Source organism: Lepisosteus oculatus, chromosome 6 (genome assembly GCF_040954835.1).
Source record: "Lepisosteus oculatus isolate fLepOcu1 chromosome 6, fLepOcu1.hap2, whole genome shotgun sequence".
In the NCBI taxonomy this organism is placed as follows: Eukaryota; Metazoa; Chordata; class Actinopteri; order Semionotiformes; family Lepisosteidae; genus Lepisosteus; species Lepisosteus oculatus.
In genome coordinates, this window is record NC_090701.1 from 39,795,481 (window position 1) to 39,813,994 (window position 18,514).

Sequence of the window (18,514 nt, forward strand, 5' to 3'; positions counted from 1 at the left end):
AAACATCAAACCTGAATAGAATTTATTCAGATTGTCAGGTTAGCATGGAAAGTACTAACAGCATGGAAGAATCAGACAGCGCACACACTGTATGACGGCAATAAGGAAAGACTCAATTTCCATTTCTTAGCTCATCTGTGTTCCCCCCACATTTTCCTTGTTATCATATAGAGGGTAATAAAATCCCTGCTGTCAATGCATGAACATGGCTTCCCAAAGTGAAAATTCAGTATCTAAAACTGCTGAATAAAAAACTCATCACACCACTTTTTATGCTTAAATATCTTCAGGGAAAAACAGTCAGAATCGAACCAGCCATGATCTAAAAATCAACAATCCCCTACATCTTATTCTTGGAAGCCCTGGATGTTTCAAGCAAAAGCATCCAAAAAAAACAAAACTTTGTGATGTCTAAACTGGAACATGAAAGGCCCTGCAGCCAGAGCCTGAAGCCTCTGTGTGACAGTTGCCAAACACCTTGCACTCATAACCCAAGTCTGATTTCAACTCAGGTTTCCAGACATTAAATACCTTTCAGGCAGGTCAAATGGTTTTCCATGCTGGCTTGACATTTAGCAGTTGTGATCTATACAGTAAGTAGTTCAATCACTTCAATAATCCAGGCTACAGGAACAAGACCTATCAGAATGTGTAAAGTATTTAAGCATTCTAGGACCATATTGGAGTGAGAACAGCACGTATGTAACAATGACCTTCAGTCTTGTAACTGAATCATGATTCTTTTTGCTCTGCTTTATTAGAAATGATCAGGAGTTGCCTTGTAATGGGGAATTCTACAACTGTCTCCACAAAGGAACAGCATGTTCTGCTTTGCCGTTCTTAATGTAAGGCTTTAACCGATGCTCATGGAAGGATACAGAATAGATGCAAAATGCAGCCTTTAGAGCCATTTCACACAGCAAACTGGCAAAAGCAAACTTTTATAGATTCCAGGCTGTCCCATACAAGAAAAACCGAGCCAGAGCATCCAAGTGATTTCACAACAGTAATAAACACTAGGGGGCCAGTCTGCAGTTTGTCTGGCTTCTAGTAATCCAAGTAATTCATTTATTGACAGTATTTCTTAAAAGGAACTTGATCTTCTAGAGGGAGCTGGTTCTTTATGCCCACAGTACTCTGATTAAAGAAGCATTGTTGTCTAAATTAATTACTCCTATAGTTTCCACTAGTGTTTTGGGAAACCTAGTTGGGCAGCTTGTTCTGTACTCCCTATACCTACAAAGAAGTTCCCTCGGTTCTCAGCTTTAAATGCACTTCCATAAAGTATAACTTATTGTTTTGGAGAGAATTTCTAGCTTTGTTTAAAATATTCTTATCACGACTTCACATTTGCAGTTAAAGATCTTTGTAAACATGGCAACTCCCTTATTGTGATAAGGCTCCAGCTTCTACAATTTCCTGTTCAGGGCAATAAAATCTGAATTAGAAATTAGAACAGCAAAGTTTCATAGAGCTTTTCTGTGAGAGTGATATACTGCACCTTAGTAATGTCAGCTTCTACTTGTTAGTGCTCATTGCTTGAAACCTTGATGAGGGATTTTCATGTTGTGGACACTAGAAATAATCATTTTGACAATATGCTGCGATTTGCAGATACTCTTATTCCACCAACCTACAGGTTATGTATAAAGAAAGCTTGCTTTAAGAACAAGAGATGATCACAAGCAGGGCTAATAAAGGAAATTGTATTACATTACCATTATAATTCAGCAAGCATGATAATGTTGGAAAGTGCCAATGTATGCTGAATACGCTATATCGAGAGCCTTAATTTCGATTCTGGGAGCCAAGTAATGAAAGACAAACCCTTAGGGCATATTTTGTATGGTTCTTACACTCAGAGGGACACCCTGACTTCTCTTTATCATTACTAGCAGACTGCTTGCAGCACTGATCCTGATCATTTCTTTCATATTCAAACACCGACACCTCGAAAGAACAACTTGCTGTTCGTGCTCTGCTTCACATAGAAACACTTGCTCAATAATTCATACCAAAAAGAGACCATAGAACATCATACAGAATTTCTCTTTTCACCAACATCCTACAGAAAAGGGCCATATACTGTAAGTGAATTAAGAATCTTAATAACAAACTGAGTTTCAATTCTAATTATAGTAATCAAGCTATTACTGGCAGTTATAGATAATACTTTATTAATCCCGTAGGGAAATTGATGAAATCCCATAGGGAAATTATACTGGACAAAGTTTGGTTGCAGGATTCAAATATCTGAATCCAGTTCACAAATATTTGTGAACATCTTTGATCTTTACTTAAGTCATTACTTACTCCCAAATTTACCCATCTGCTTGCTGTGCTACCTGTCAGTCAAACTCAGATGAGACAAAGGTGGCACTTTTGAGATCACAGAATCATTGCAATCAGATTCAACACATTAAAGGCAATAAGAAGCTTCAGGTTAAGGAATTTAGCTTCCAGAACAATTCTTTGAAGACATTCAAGACATACCAATTAAACTTATTCAAGCTCACATTATTTGTAGAACCCATTTTGGATAGTTAGATCAGCCATCAACCCATCTGTTAATTACCAAAGTAACATTATGTCAAGTCAACATGCTCCACTGCATAACCTTGTCTTTCTAGCCTTTATCTGATAGGGGACCTCAGTCTATCTTACAAGGATAGATGCACTCCTCTGGTTACATAATAGTTCAGTTCAGCAAATCTTTGCATAATCTGAATCTTACATGAAGTTGGAAATGCACATTTTTCACAGCTATTGTGTGAACATGTATACAGAATAACTATTCATGCAGAAATTGTCCCTTATTTTCCCAGCCATGTCCGTGAGTGAGGAAGGAGGAGGAACAGGAGAGAAGTACAGTCTCACCTGGGTTTGTTGTTCTTTAATGGTTAACAGGTGTGTACTAATCAGCGGTGGGCAGGGAGCAAGAGACAAGATGAATCCAGTTCAAGCAGCAGTACATGAGGCAGAGAGAAATTCAGCTTTCCCCATTTATATACAGGGACAAAAAAAATGAGAATAGAATTATACTAGAATAATTAAACTCCAAACATAGCATATACTTTTAGTACATATACACAGTATAAAAAATGAATTAGCAATTTGTTTAAAAAAAGTACATTTCATTATCCTACACCTCAGTAATTAAAATCACTTGGATCTTTACAATTGGATTACAATTTCCAATGAAAAGGTGCAAGATAACATGCAGTAGTGTGTACAAAAGAAAAGCAAGGCTGAAGTGAAAAACAGCTCTGGTGTTTGCTGGTGGTGGCATTCATTTACTAGTTATCTCAGGGCATCATTATTAAAATAATAATTCCTTGTCACCAAGAGGAGAGGGTGTGGATGTTATAATGGCTCCCTGTCAGGAAATGCTTGGTACAAGGCAGGGCAATAAAGGAGCCAACAAAATTAGTGACAGTGAACCTACATTAAAGTATTATTCACCAACACAAAGTTTGAAATTTGTTTACTCCACTGACCAAAATATATTTTCTACCATGAACTAAGATTGTATTGTATACTGGCCTTGCAATTGTAGAATAACCAGTGCTCCCGGCAAACTGTGGCTCAGTGCGACAACTGTAGTGGACAAATGCTGAACTAATGTCATTCTGCATTTGTCTTTGATTTAGTAACATTTACCATTCCCTTTTCTTCTAGCTGTAGCTTCACAGGTGTGCTGGACCACAAATTCACTTGGCAATTAACCATGGTACAGACAAAATAAAACTTGTGGCAAATGATCAATAAAGTATCACATCATGCAGACAAACAGACCTGCACAACTGAAATTCCTTGTTCTGAAGGAAGGATAATTGGCATTTTAATTGGCCAGGTCACTGGAAATTAAAGCTACAAATCTAACTATCCATGTAAGCCAGTATTTTTTAGCTTCTACAACAGAATCACCATGTAATTTGTAATGCAAGACTTTCAAAAATGCTGATTTTGAACATGAAGGCATACAAAAAGGAATGAGACATTCAAATTCTAGCTTGATGTTTAAATAAAACTACTTTGCTGCACCCTTTATATTTATTTGATAGAGTCTTGCTGCTTCAAAAAAAAAATTTAGTTATGAATCATTTTATAAAAGATTGTAAAAGATTACAAAGGAGAGTTTGTTAGCTAACATCCAATTGATCTACCATTTCTTGACAAAGATAAGCATCAGTTTCAACATCATGACTGGGTAGCATGTTCCATACTTAAACAAACCTGTTCTTACCATCTCCTTTTCCAGGTTTTATTTTCACTTCCATTTAGTTTCCAGACATCTCCTGGGTCTTGTTTCACAGTTTCAAGTTCACTGGATTAAGTGCATCAACAACCCTAAGGATTTTAAATATTTGAATCAGTAATGTTCTCCATTGAAGACTAAAAAGACTCAGTCACTTTAGTCTGTCAGCCCACTAAGAGTGCCAGCCCAGGACATACTCTTAATTCCAAGAATGTATCTGGCTGCTCTTCTCTGGGCTATTCCAGAGCAGTAACATCTTATTTGTAAGATCCTGACCAACATGTTACACTGGATTCCAGTAATTTAGAAAAAGGATGAACCCTGCACAGTTAACAAGATAACAAGGAAGCCATAAACTAGGTGATTAGAAATATCCAAATTAATTATCAAAAGGATAAGTATAAAGGCCCAAAAGCCAAAAGAGAGACAAACCTTCAATACCCAACACAGGATCCAGGATCCAGGAATCAGGAATCAGGATCCAGGAATCAGGAATCAGGAATCAGGAATCAGGAATCAGGAATCAGGAATCAGGAATCAGGAATCAGGAATCAGGAATCAGGAATCAGGAATCAGGAATCAGGAATCAGGAATCAGGAATCAGGAATCAGGAATCAGGATCAAAGAGGAGGCAATCCTAAAGTCCATAAACCAAGAAGCAGTCAAGAGCAGGTTCCCAGGAGGCCCTGATGTGTGCAGTAACTCAACAGGTACAACCCAATACTGAGCAAGGTAGAAACAGACAGCAGGGTTTAAGTAGGCTGAAGGGGAGGTGCGGTCATAGGTTAACGAGGTTGTGGTTAGCCTATGCCTCCCCAGAGTGGATGAAGTAGGCCATAACTGTATAGGTGCCCTCTGGTGGCGGGATGCTGGTACTGAAACACAACATTGTGAATAATATTCTTAAATAAGGTCACACTTGCACTGTCATGTTTGTGCCATAACCCGAATTAACATTACTACACCATGGAGTGCCAGAGGAGTCTCACCACACCTCAGTCAGATGGTTGTCATGGTTATACAATCAGACCGGAAGCCTCTTCCACCTGTGCACAATTTGCAACCACTTCCATTGCAGGTGAATCAGGCTATTTAAGATCTGCCTGCACATTATTCAGGGCTCTTTTCTCAGACTGATGCTGCGGTCTGAATCCTAGTTTTGCTGACTAGTCTTGAGTTCTCTGCTTGTGCACCTTTCTGAGTTCTCAGGTGTTTCTGACATCTTCATAAAGGTAGCACTAAGTATAATAGTGATTAAGCCATAGACTGAGGATACAAAGATCATTATATTTTGGTAACTTTAAAGTTATGCATTTTTTATCTTTGGTATCATTAGGAATATGTGTCTCGGGAATGAAATAAGCTGATGCTTGGTTAAAGCTTCTCCCTTCTTAACTTACTTACAATTAGCATGTCTTTGGACTATGGGAGGAATCTGGAGCACCAGGAGGAAACCCACATCGACATGGAGAGAACATACTGTACAAGTTCTGTGCAGACAGCAACCCAGGGCCCTAATGCTGGGAGGCAGAAATGCAAAACACCAAGCCACTGTACTGTGCTGCCCTTGCTGGAATTAGACTACTCAATATTCGTTTTCTCTAGCTTTTCTATTTGTGTTACATCCCTGGTGCATGTTGTACCAAGAGGGTCTGCCAAAGGTTCAGCATAAAAAAAAAAAAACATGAGACAAGAGTAAGGAACACACTACCCTTGATTAGTATCCTTGCACAGCATTCTTGAACAGCTAAGGACTAATTTGGAGGTTTAATGATTTTGGTGGCCTTGTTCTCCTGTATCTAAAAGTCTGGCTGACTACCCTGCATCTGAAAGTGATTGAGTTTGTAAGTCTGTTCAGTTCTTCCCCACATCTGCCAAAGCATTTAGCCTCAGAGTCTGTAAACTTTGCAAAAGTTTGTCACAATTTATTAGATAGCTCCTGTATGATTTGTTGCTTTTTTAAAATGTGATTAAAGAACATATTTCTAATCCAGAAAAAACAATCATTTCAATAGCATTAGTTGTTTTCTTCTTTGTACCATTGGCATTCTTTCACATGCATTAAGAGTGTTAGGTCTCAGTCCTGAGCTTTATTATTCAGTATTTCAGAGTCTGATCTGAACGGCCATTTGGATATCCCTGATGTTCTATGCTGTTTTCGTTTAAATGGCAAATCAAGGTGACTCAGTAGGAAAAACAAAATATAAATATAACTCGATCATTTATGATTATGGAAAGTTCATATGGCAAATGTTGAAAACAATCACAATGTAAAAACTTAAATAAGAAAATAAACAATTCTTCAGCAATGTATTCTTTACATGGAGATCTAATAAAAATATTAGTTATAAAACTGGTTAATAATAGTGTTAATATTTAATGATTTGCATTTTGCATTGTAAAACATACACACAAAGGACTTGATATGCATTTTTCAGTACACGTATGGACATGAGTAACATTTTAAATTTGGGGTTATAATATTTTCCTTACTACAGTTTAGAGAGTAAAGCTGTAAGTTCAAATCAATCACACATAATAGGAGAATCAAAATAAAATTATTGTATCATGGCCTTAAGATAAAAGAAGGGGAGAGATTTATGTAGACAGTCCCCTGTGCAGAGTTTATTCATAGGTTTTATATTTGAATTATATGGTTTTTAAAAAAAATATTTTGTTATATGAAATAATGCTCATCTGCCAAAGGGCTAGATCACTACTGTACTGTATATGAACTGGTCAGTAATGAAAAGTACATGAAACCAAAATTATGAGCATTGGTAATGGCCCCTCCACCTCTTTCCCTACAGTTGTACTCTTTTCATGATGTGCATGATTAGCCACTGACTTAAACAGGCAGACAGATTAAGAGCTGATATAAGCCAACCAGAACTTTATTAATTAAAACAGGTTGAGTCATTTTCAAATACCACTTAGCTGATGAGAATCCTGATGAGCTCAATACAGGGGTCTCAGTCCTGTGCTTGCCATTAATTATACACACTGGTTTATTCACAAGGTTAAATGACACAGTCACCTGGATATGGATAATGTGTTGTGATGCATATGGCATTTACAGCACCCAGCAGCCGTATCCTTAATGGAAATTATCACAATTTTCTCCCCTGGGGATCTGGCTGTACTATTCTGTTGCCTCTGTGTTATTTCTGCATTTTCATTTTTGTGAATTTAAATTGAAATTAAACAGTGACATGATTTCTCTAATGATTACATAGACAGATAGGGTTTATAACAACCTTTAGTAAACAGTTAAGTTAAACAATAATACATTACATTTTCCAATAGCAATTAAGCAGCTTATGGTACATATATACAAAAAAAAGAATAGAAAAATACAAACATATACTGTAGTAACATACAAAGAAAAAAATGAAAATAATCGTTTTTTAATGTTTAATCCTTTACCTCATGCGTCACACCCCCCAAAATTTTTAAAGCATCCAGCTGGTGAAGCAGTTAATTACAAGAAAACAATATCACTACTTTAAAGGTCACAACAACTTCACCAGTAAGAACACCGTTTATTAATTTGTCTATTTAAACCTTTGTTTAAACAAGTGCTGCCTGGCCAAATAAATGAACGTCAACAACACACACAAAAATCCATACTGAATTAATCTTTCATAGTAATACACCACAAGATCATTCACCAGCCAGCAGCTGCAATGGTACATAATTCCATAGCTCACTTATTGGAACCATATCTCACAATCGTACACCTTGGTCTGAGAATTTCACACATGCTGAGATGAATGAAGTGGTTAGAAAATGCATGGATGTTGTGAATTAACCTCCACACATCCACTAAATCATAAGTGGACAAAATTGACACCAGCTCTCTAATTGACGTACAGTAAGTTGAGGTTCTGAGCTGTTTCTGTCAAGATGCCCATCCACAATACAATTAAAATCTTCACCTAATTAAACTGTTTGGTCACATGCACACTGATCTGAAACATCATACAGTATTTGAAAAAGATAATTCCCTGCCATCTTTGGGAAACGTGGAGTTCCTGCTACTCATTAAGGTATAAACTCTGAAACAGCAACACTTTCAAGCTTAATGCTACAGTTGGTGAAAATAAAATGGCAACTCCTTGCACCAAAAAGACTATTTAGAATTTTGCCCTGTTGTCATTATACCACTGTTTTGTTTCAATTACAATTATGTCTCCTGTAAGAAACTATATTAATAATTTCCTGTGCTAGTCAGAAACTTCTGCTCATTTAGCTTTTATTTCTCATTTTATTAACATTCAAAATGCCAAACTATATATATTACATTACAGAGAAAGAGAAATAAGAACAGGCAAAAACACAGAAAAAAAGACAAGTTATCAGGATAACAATATCTTGAAGAGCCTAGACATTGATATTACATCTCAGAGCAGTACAAAACCTTACTCAGAATATTTCTTAAACAGTTTCATAATTTTACCTCAATTCCTAATACCTTAGCAACTTGCTGGTTAGAAGTAATAAAAATGCAAATTAGGCAAGTGATCCAGTACTTTAATCCTCCTACTTCTATGCCATTCCAGAAACCTTCAAATACTATGAGCACTGTAACCTTGGAGCGATATGTTGACTGAACAGCAACTAAAAATTTATTAATGGATCAATCGCTGTCCCTTGTATCAGACCAACTACTCTGTCCTCCTGTGCTGTCCGTATTGTAGATTAAACTGTCCTTTTCAGAATTTCATGAATGTTTAAATGTGCTCATCCTCTTAGGCAACTTAAACTTTCTCTTTCCTTTCTCTTCTCTTTCCTTGCATACTCACATTGGCTGATAATCGCAGCAACCTGAGAATCATCACCATCTTCTAGAAGATGTTACTGGTTGCACAGGATTAAATTGGACAATGTGCCTGGCTGAGGTTTCTGAATGCACAGACGCAAGGTGAAAATGTACGGTGGCCCTTGTTTATGTTTCCACTTCAATCTCTGAGTATCGTACCGTATTCTCCTCGTCATTAGTCGAGCCTGAAGGCCTCTTTTAATGACACATTTTAATGGACACATTTCTTGCGGGGACTACAAGTGGAAAAGCAGAAACTATAATTTCTTCACTAAATCTTCTTGGACCACTGTTTGAACTAGATATTCAATGCTTCTAGAAATTCTGGAAAAGACAGATGTGTTGACCAGCTTTTCTGTGAGAGTCAGACAACATAGTCTGGCAATATTTCTGAGATGAAGTTTTTATAATATTCTGCACATAAGAAAGTCAAAAGTCAAGCCAGGATCAAATATCACCCCTAAATTCTTTGGTTTTGATTGAAATTCAGCTACAGTACAGAACATCCACAGATAGGGTTACTGCACTGGCTTTACTTAGATGATGGGAGGTGCCAAGAATTATCAGTTTAAGTGAAGGAAATTTGGGGTGATTCAGGTTTTTATATCAAAGATGCAATCACAGAGCTAAATTTTCACATTTTCAGTCTCCCAACTGAAACCTCAAGTTTACTTCAAAAACGTTTGCGTAGTGTTTTAATCAGATATTAGTTTTGATATTATTCCAAACTTTTCCTGTAATCAAGCAGGGAGTGAATTTCAAATGTTTGGATGCTTAGAAGAAAAATCCCATCTCCTTTTTCCACTTCTCCGAGGAGATCTTATTTCCGATAAAGGCAGCAGTGATAGCACAAGGCCTGATCTCTAATTGAAGATAATTTTATACCAAAAGGAAACAACAAATTTAGATTTAGAAAATTCCCTGAAAACAAATAGATTTGTCAGTAAATTATCGCTCTGTACTGGATTTATAAAACTTAGACCAATGGTGTGTTCAATGCTATTTTCAAAAAATCTGTTATCGATCCAAAACAGTTCAATTTCTTAGAGCAGTTACTGAGCCACATTATATATATTTGAAAGCTTTTGTTTTCATGTTTCAAAAGTGCTTTGCATTTTAAAATATGTACTCTAGGACAAAAAATACGAATGAAGAATGGAATTGATAAAAATATGTCAACGAACAAGAAGAGTTCAGTTACTTTTAGATTTAGAAATATACTTTCAGATATTTCTGGATCCAATGCAAAAAAAAGGAAATGAAAATTGGATAATTTTGTGTCACTTTACCACACTTTCACAGTACTGTATATATACACTTGGTACAGAACCTTAACTCTTGCCTTTTGAAGAAGATTTGGCCATTTGACCATGAGAATCATGGTTATTACAAGAGGGTAAATGTTTACTACACTAATTAATAGTGCAAAGGAGCACAAAGGAGCGAGCTGCGTCCTTAATGTAGAATGTTTTCACCAGGTACAGTAGATCATTTTCTGGATTACATGACTGCATTATACAAGATTGTGTTACTGTGGTTTATTATAAAGTTATTCATCTGTATCTTTTGGAGATAGAGCTAACGCAGAAATAATAGAGAGAAATTATATAATAATACCGAGGAAAATAGTGTTTAAAAGACGCCACGGTACCAAGAGGTATTCATCTTTTGGTTGCCTCCATTTTTTTTGTAATTGCAACAAAAGTCAAATGTGTTTTACTGCAAACACTAAGTGCACTTCTTAGCTGACACTGAAGTATACTCTATGAGTCTACTGCTTTTTTCACTTGGCTCTTTGTGGAAGCTGGTCTATTTCTTGGCTAATACATTGAAACGTGGTGCACCTGTGAAGAGATCATTGCCCCTGTGGTCCTCAAACATTAAAATCAATCACACAGATAAATAAGCACTCAGAGGGAACTACTAATGTCAAGGAATTGCCTGAAGCGTGGGGGGGGGGGGGGGGGGGTGGTTGGGTTGGCGTAAGGTTGTGGTTTAGGGGGTTACGTTTCCTTGAGTTTTTGCATATAATTATATCTGTTTCCTTCTCTCTTTAAGATTCGCCTGCCCTACAGCAGATGACAATCATCACAGATTGAACGACACACTGTTTGTCTAGACACCCGTTAATTACCAGACAGTCACAGGCAACACATCAGAAGTGTGGGGGTACTGAGCAGGGTGAGACTGGACCTGGAACAGAGGGGCAGAGAGGGTTAGAGAGAAGAGAGAAATGAAGGAGAGACACTCCGTGACGCCTGGTCACCTGTGTGCAGCCAGCTGCACAGGTAACCGGGAAAGAGGGAGGCAGTGAGAGTAAATGTTCCATCTTTGTCGGCAATGTTAAACTGCAAAAAGACAGAGAGGGTTCGGCACACATCTGCCCTTTATTTACCATATTTCAGACCTTCCGAACAAAACGGCTGTGAGCCATCAACACTCACTAATGCCGTAACACGGTGTCAAAACATTAAGATGGCAACATCAGAACTGCAAACCCTACACCGTGTGCTGATATAACATCCCCCACTTGTTTATGTCTGCCTTTCCTGCTGGGATCACCCAGACACTCCCGTCCCTCATTCCAGACTCGGAGATGTGGCCAGAAAGAGGATGTTTAAGCTTTCGCCAGTGGATGTCAGGCCCAGGCGCTCTCTTTTTTCCCTTGCCCTGTACTGTGGCTTACAGCCAGGACAGAGGAAATATGATGGAAGACGTAGAATTGGACTGTGGGGACTGAAGAGGAGGTTAGAGACTACTGAAGGACTATGAGTGTTTCATCTTTGATGTGGAAGCAGGAAGCGTGCCTAGATGATTGGACTGGGCCGATTTGTGAAAAGTGGTGCTGTTTTACATTTTTTTGGCCTGCAAAGAATGGGCCCTAACTTTTCTCTTTTCTCCTGCTCTTCTGTTGGCTGAGGACTACAGTATAGTGCTAAGTTATTATTTTTTGTGTGTATGTTTTTGTTGTGGATACCTTCATTTAAAAATGAAAAGCTTAAAAGGTTTCGTTAAATGCAAACAACAGCCGGAGGACTAAAAATGAATCTGTGTCGCGCTGGTCTGTGGGTGGTCCCAACAGTCGGTGCAGGCAAATGGGTTCTAGCAAATTTGAAATAGCTAGATGCTGTGGTAGGCTTAAATACCTGTAGTGATCACTACTATAGCACATGACCATTACATTGCCTCAGCTTCTGATTTAAAATGACGTAGAATTAGGTTTCTGAACAAATGTTCTCATTATGCTACAGTATGTTAAAGTCCATTACCACACACGTATACTGTATAAAAATCCTGTGTCAGAAGTTTTAAAGATACAGAATAAAAACATAATATGTTTTAAAGATATTTTAAAGATATGTACAGTATTTGCAAGGGTTGTACAGTAATGCAGACATCAGCCTTGTTTCCTTACAGAGCTGAGGCCCTGGGTTTAATTTCTGGGGCAAACTCGGTCTCTGTAGAGTTTGCATGTTCTCCCCGTGTTCACAAGGGTTTCCTCCGGGTGCTCTGGTTTCTTCCCACAGTCCAAAGACATACTGGGAGGTGAATTGACTTCTGGGAAACTGGCCCTAATGTGAATGTGTGCGTGTTTTTGTGTGTGTGTTAAGCAAAATTTGGTTTGGTCTGGTACCTACTGTATATCATGGTACAGTTGACATACAGTTCTATAAAGCAGCTGAGAACCAAGCCTACACACTAATTCTACTGTACTTTATAGCCTGTTTTAGTACTGTGACACACTATCTGATCTGCATTGTTAAATGTTCATTATCAGGCTACTACATTTTTACTATATTGTATCTGGTATCTGTGAGGTTATCCGTTTCTGAAATAAAGTAGTAATTTGGTTTTTTGAAAGAAAATACTGTAATACTGAATGATGTGAAAAACTCTCAGCCTTGGTTTATGTCAAACCTGTGTCCCAACTGTATGCCTTATCATGCTTCAAGGCCTTTTCAGCAAAAGGAAGTGTTAAGGCTGTTTTCCTAACCCTCTCAGCCTTAACACCCAGCTAGGGGTCACCCCAGGCTTTTGTGCTCCGTCTGTTTAGGCTGACACTGTGCCTGTTCCACAGCCTGACAATATCTCCCCTCATAGTTTCACCGGAGGACATTACCTCTGACATTCTTTAACCATGGCACTGTCACCCAACATTTAGAAAGGTTTTCAAAGATGATTTTGGACAGCCTGCTGCTCTGAGGTAGGTTCTGTATGCTTGGGTCTTTAAACAATTTTAGAAGGGCAGCATTTCAGAATGTCACACAGGTGTGGGGAATTAATCAGCTTCACCTGAAATACAAACAAAGGCACATCAGGAGCTTAGTGGGACAGTAGGGTTCAGGAATTAGCAGTGCTCCCATGACTAGGCCTGACAGTGTTTTTCAGAAATATTTTAGGATGAAAGGGAGGAATATAATGTAGGCTAGAAAGAGTGAAGATGTGGTTTTTCCTATTTTTACATTCTGTGGGTGTATCAAGAATGACTTATTTTTCCCATTCTGTAAACATTCATTAGATCATGAAAGAATGCCAGTCTTCTGATGTATGGGAAAAATGTGTTTGAGTAAGTGGGACTGGTCTGTCTTCAACTGTCCTTACCACATTTTACAGGTGCGCTTTTGAGACTGTGCTCTCATGTGGTATTACAGTGGGGTTTGGCAGCAGCTCGTTGTCTGACTGGAAGGCATTACAGGGGGTGATCAGATCAGCCCAGTCCATCACTGCAGTACAGCTCCCCTTTATTTCAGACATTTTTACAACTCACTGTCTCAGGAGGGCTGGAAGGATCGCTAAGGATACCAGTCATCCTGGTTTCTCATTTTTCTCCCCCCTTCCCTCTGGTAAGCATTATAGTAGCATAAGGGCACATACAGTACTGTATGTCCAGGTTCAGAGACAGTTTCTTCTCACAAGCTGTCAGATTACTGAACTCTACCCCCACCACTTGCTCACACTGATGTGTTTTTTTTTCCTAAGATGTACTGTATGTTATTTAACTTGCTGTTGTTGCTGCTGCTGTTCTGTGTTCAAGTTTTTGGTATTTTTGTAACGTATTTGTGTGCTTTGTATTGGAGCATACACACAAATACGCATTTCATTGCACTTGTGCATATGACAATAAACTGAATTGAACCACATTCACAGGATGCACAGACAGAATCACAGGCATGTGAATGGCAGTGGGAGAATTACCAATAGGTGGAACTGCTTTTCCTTAACTGTTTAACACGAGCACTGTCGTGATTGAGAACTGAATCATGATAATGAGCACTCATTCAGTCTAATGGTCCAGGTGTTGCTGATTCAAGCTTGGACCATGTCTCTAGCTAGCTGTGGCCTAGAACCATCTGGTGGAACACAGCTGAAAGAGGGTCGCAGCAATGTAACAGGACCACCAAGGGTATTGTGGGTATTAACAGGGCAGAGTTCTGTCTGCGGTTTGCAGAACGAGGACTCCTTTAAAGAACTTTGTGAGGCTGTAGTTCATTGTACTGGTTTCATCAATGAAAGACACCCTTGTCCTCCAACTCTCATGTACGGCAATGCAATGAATCTGTCACAAGGTAAACTACCTATTTTTTTTGTTTCCATTAAAAAAGAACAATTCCAAACTGGGTGGGTATATAAGAAAACATAAATTCCAATTCAAATTTTTAATAAAAAATTAAAGATGTCTTAATGATATTCAATAGTATACTGATAGTCAATAACACCTTAAGCAGAGGCGATGTCATATGGTTACACCCGATTGCTTTCTTTGGTGAGGTCAGGTGAGTTTTTCACTGTGCCAGAGAGTTAAGGATGATGCTTTAGTTTTGGCCAAATACATTCAATAGTAAGTCCTTCACAGGAGTGGCAATGCAGAGAAGGGCACTGCCTCACATAAAAAATGAAATTACTAAGAATGCCACATGGTTGCAGTTCAGGTAATTATCACCAGGAGCTTATAACATGTTTCACTGGTAATGGCACAAGTTGGCAAAAGACAAGAACAACATTTCCACAGCACTGAATATGCAAATCAGATTACATTTCAAATCAGGGAACTCACATACCAGCGACAAAAGATGAACACAACTTAAAAAAATATATCTTATGTGATGAACATCTTTTACGCTATGACCTTTTCACGCTGTGATACAGGACTGAAAACAGCAAAGCTTTTCTGTCAGGTGTAGGATTCGATGTAGCTCATTCTAACCATGGTCAGTCGTCCTGGTGACAGGAGCCCATTGTGTTTGATAAAACAGAGAACGCATCTGCCAGATCCCCTCACCCCAACACTGGCAGCCAATGTGTGCGCCAATGATGTGGCCACAGCCAGCAGAAAAATAGCAGCTTCCAGGACTTACCTCAAAGCTTTTCTGACTCAACGTGCTGATCAGTAATCTCACACCCACCAAGTTTGGAATGGGCAGTTGTGTAAGATTCGGCTTCCATTTTCAAAGACTATGCTTCATGGGGAGAATGAGTACCTGCAGGCACACACTCCCAACATACTGACCTGTCATAGCTATTCATCTTTTAACTTCTAAATTGCTGGAGCGTCTTTCACCCATGATGCTACAATCCAACACGTGCCACCAGGCAAGCCCGTTTTTTATTGAAAACCAAGAGACCCCCGTCCATCGTGATTATCTGTCTGCCAATTATTCTCTGCTTCCTGGAGATTCACAGTCCTAGATCATTGGTGACCCACATTCAAACTGGTAACACCAGGGCCATAGGGCTCACCCTGCACTTAGAGAGAGCACCTTTACTGATTGAGTCATGTGGGAGACACAGATTTAATCTTTTTGAGACAGGAGCACTGTTCGGCCCAGATGTAAATTATTTTGTTGTTGACTAGCATTCCTCAGATAGGTATTGCATATCCAGGAGGAAGAGGCAAAAGTATTTTTGAGACACTTCTGAATCATTTTAATACATCTTATAAGGCATGAGCCCTAGCCTTCTATAAGCACACGGTAAACAGCATCTTCAGTTCCCAAACTAAAATGGTAATTGTTTGTGATCCCAGTAATCAACTTAATTGAAAATCATTTTCTTTTATTAGGATACTAGTCAGTATCATTCCATTTAGCTAAATTGCATAAGGACATAATGACTTTGTAATCACTTCATCACAAGGCACAGTCTTGAGGGAAAGATTAAGCAAAACATTGACCGAAACGGTGCACCATGAAAATGTAAAATAAAGATCAAATATGAACATTCTTGTAAGGCCTTTGAACAGATCTTTGTTGTTTTTGGGGACTGCACTGGACTCTGAACGGTACGGATTTTGATTGTGTGTTTTTACAGAAGGGAAACATTTACAATGTATTGTAATAATGTGCTGTTGCAGCCCTGGTTTATATCAGCCATTATCAGCCATTTTAATTGCACACAGGTATGCTCCCCAGCATCCAAATTATAATCAGAGTGAAATATAGCTGGTACAATATCTGATCTGGGAATTAATTCTCAACTTTTCTTTTCCATCACAATTTTCATTTCCTGCATTTGCAAGCTGGAAATATTTATGGAACATCGCATGGTTTTGGTTTACATAGAAAATCAACTACAGTTGTGGAAATGTACTGATTTAGCAAAAATAGGCACCTTAATCATTTTTATGGATTGTAAGAATTTATCAGTTTTATGCTTTTTTCTAGACACTGAGAATAGAAATGGCATTGCTGTGGGGCAGAAGAAATGAGGTTTTCAAACCCTGTTGTGAAGATGAGCAGGGTCCAGGAAAGTGCACAACAAGGGAGAAGTGATGGGTAACAATAAACAACGCTGACAAACGTGCCCTCTATCCCAGAATTGACTGAATGGATTATGGATACTATAAGAGTATCTGAAAGCAAAGCAGTGTATCTAAGTATCTAAAGCATTTGTTCCATCACTGCCTGCTATTATGGCCTTTATGTTCTTAACTGGTATGAAGAATTTAATAACTACTGCTGTGCTTTCATTAAGTCACACCGGAGGCCATTGGTGTTTTGAACCTGTGAGTTGTCTTAAATATAAACATTTTAACTGAATTCATGATAGCTGGTTCTGCCTGAATGCGATTTAAAATATGTGGACATGCATGTTTTTATTACAGTTCTGATTTATACAGTATATGGTTACAAGTACTGTATGTAATGTATATACTGTATGGTGATGGCTTTTAAAGACTGAGCACTGTCTGTGCCCTAATGCTGTAAAAGGTCTTGTGTTTTGTTTTTGTTTTTAATCAGAATTTTAAAATACTTATGTTATACCCACAGGACTAGCTGATTGTATTCTTCATGTCTCAACACCAATCTGCATCATTGCACACTTCCTACCTTCCAAATTGTCTTTTTATACCTCACAGGCTATGTAGGCCTGTGCTGGAGATTCAGTGGTCACGGGCAATTGGACGAAAGGTGTGTCCCTCACTCGCCACAGCACATGGAGGCCACAGGCTGCAGTCTCTGAGAGCTGAAAAATCACTGGACAACTAATCCCTCCCTATCATTTTCAGTACTGTATGTGTCCATTGAACACTAACCAAATAAAAATAAAGAAATGTCCCTATCGCTTGCCTAATCATCTTTTTAGAATTCTATGAACACACAAAAACAGTATTGGACACATACAGAGCACATGACATGAAGAACTGAGTTTTTTAAAAAGTTTTTTAGTTAGTTATTGGCATACCACAGGGAAAAGTACAGTACATGGACCACTGCTATTCCTAATTTCTATCAATGATCCATATTTTGGTATAGTAAGTATAAGCAATGAAGTCTGCTGATACCAAATATGAGGAGAGTTAATATTGAAGAATCAATAGATTATATTTTGTCGCCTGAAGATGACATTTAAAGTAGACAAGTGCAAGGTTTTGCACGCACAGTGTACAGCGTGCATGAACAACGATACACACACCAGTGGACACAAGAGGAAACTGCAGTGCATGGAAGTGCATTTAGAAGAGAGAATAGGAGGCATGTCTTTACTCAAAGGGTTAAATGAATATGGAACAAGTTACCCAACCATGTGGTTGAAGCCATTCAGTAAATGATGATTAAATGTCAATTAACTGCTAATTACCAAACTTGCTGATGGCCTCCTCTGGTTTATAATTCCTAAGGGTTAAGATGACCCATTTAATTATCTTTATCTTTAACAACCCCTTTGACTCTGCAATTGTGGGGTGTATTAGAGAGGGGAGGGAGGAGGAATATAGGAGCTTGATTACCAATTTTGTGGAGTGGTGTCATCTTAACCATCTCCAGCTTAACACCAGCAAGACCAAAGAAATTATATTTGACTTTGAAGGAATAAGTCTCCGCTGAGCCCTGTTTCCATCCAGGGTGAGGACATAGAGGGCGTACATTCCTACAAGTACTTAGGGGTACACCTGGATGATAAGCTGGAGTGGTCTGGTAACACTGACTCCCTGTACA

At 38.5% G+C, this 18,514-nt stretch overlaps 2 long non-coding RNA genes across 2 annotated transcripts; both read left to right on the top strand.

Moving 5' to 3' along the window:
- Positions 1-759: 759 nt before the first annotated feature.
- On the top strand, positions 760-4,526 carry LOC107078199 (uncharacterized). Its single transcript, XR_001479165.2, has 3 exons — positions 760-845; positions 2,826-2,907; positions 4,262-4,526. It is a non-coding gene; the product is annotated as an uncharacterized lncRNA (long non-coding RNA).
- A 180-nt stretch (positions 4,527-4,706) lies between these two features.
- On the top strand, positions 4,707-17,576 carry LOC107078200 (uncharacterized). The gene is made up of 3 exons (XR_001479166.2): positions 4,707-4,968; positions 16,742-16,852; positions 17,437-17,576. It is a non-coding gene; the product is annotated as an uncharacterized lncRNA (long non-coding RNA).
- The last annotated feature ends 938 nt before the right edge of the window (positions 17,577-18,514 follow it).